Below are 1,472 nucleotides of genomic sequence, written 5' to 3' on the forward strand. Positions count from 1 at the left end.
GTATAAATATGTAAGTAAATTATTACTATTGTTAAAGCCATGTTTTGATGCATGTACAACAATAAATAAATTATACTTGATTTATTGAGTGATAAATTGTTATGACATGTAATGCCATTTGTGTGTTTTTCTTAATGCTCCATATTAATTGCTTATCATTGTTGGATGCAAGTGAACATTAATGACAAGCTATCTAACTTTCCTTGACATGTTGCTATTACAAAGTCATGTATTTAAAAAAGTAAAAGTAACAATAGAACTTACCATTTACTGTTTCATCATCGTCGAATGGACGAATATCGGCAGCAAAGTTGAGGAAGTCTAAAATGTAAATACATGAACATCATTGAAATATAAAAAAAAAATGATTTATAAATATATTTAAATATTATTAAAAGTAACAATATTATGTCTTCCCCTTACGTAGCCTCATTTTCCTTGGCAAACTGACCTACGCCAATGTCGGAGTCGTGGAGATGTCACATACAAGAGCATGTAACACTTTATAAACAAACGCATGATTTCTCAGATTATAATCATACTTGCAAGAAAGGAAATTAATAGTACGATTATAATGTCAATTTCTCGCTAATCATTAAAGGCATTTGCGTACATAGTATTGATTATTTTAGTATCCATTAATCTACGAAAAAAATGAACTCTTCCAAAAGACTACACAATCTAGAAAATTCTATGCATAGAAGCATGTAATGTTTATCAGTGACAGTGTGATTTTTAAGCGACATGGAGGCACATGGAATGTGTTTTGTTTCTTGCAACGGAAATTAAAATAAATTGGATTTAATTACCATCCAGTTGGAGCAGCTCAACAAATCCTGTTGCACTGCGCACTGCACCTAACGAGAATAAAAATATGTATGGATTAAAATGGAATTATGTGAATATATTGAATGAAAGGTAAGAATAGTTAGATACATGTATGTAGCTGGCACAGAAAAATTACTTACTCGACAGTGCAAGTCTTTTCAGTGCCTGTGGTTACGATTTAGGTATAATCTAATTGTGTTGTATTTATAAATTAGGTACAATTGCAGTGGAGCTTTCATAATCAATATAGTTATTATTTTTTTAATAATTAAGTACACGGGTGGTCACATACCGATGGTGGTTTCGGATTGAGAAGCACCCGGAATCCCACTGAAGGACGGCGTGTCCTTCATTGTTTCAATGATTGACATCGTTACCGTGTCTGCGGCTTTCATCGGATGTCCGCCACCCGTCTGCCGGGCGTTTTTTCGCTCCATCGTAAGCGACTCTCTGCAGACTCTGGCCTTCGCGACCATTTTCCGATATTTTTCTGAATAAATAACACACAATAAAAATACTGATTACATAATTTTGTCTTATTCTATCTCGGCAACATATTACAATCAGTCACTCGCGCAATTTGAAACTTGTCAGATATTTACGGAAAATGCGAATTGTTCATTTCTGAAATTGAAGGAATGACA

At 33.6% G+C, this 1,472-nt stretch overlaps 1 long non-coding RNA gene across 1 annotated transcript; it reads right to left on the minus strand.

The window, feature by feature from the left end:
- Positions 1-266: 266 nt before the first annotated feature.
- Positions 267-1,247, minus strand: LOC127837558 (uncharacterized). The gene is made up of 3 exons (XR_008029338.1): positions 1,121-1,247; positions 810-857; positions 267-321 (listed from the first exon to the last, which is right to left on the minus strand). It is a non-coding gene; the product is annotated as an uncharacterized LOC127837558 (long non-coding RNA).
- Positions 1,248-1,472: the final 225 nt, after the last annotated feature.

This window comes from Dreissena polymorpha, chromosome 7 (assembly GCF_020536995.1).
Source record: "Dreissena polymorpha isolate Duluth1 chromosome 7, UMN_Dpol_1.0, whole genome shotgun sequence".
Classification (NCBI taxonomy): Eukaryota; Metazoa; Mollusca; class Bivalvia; order Myida; family Dreissenidae; genus Dreissena; species Dreissena polymorpha.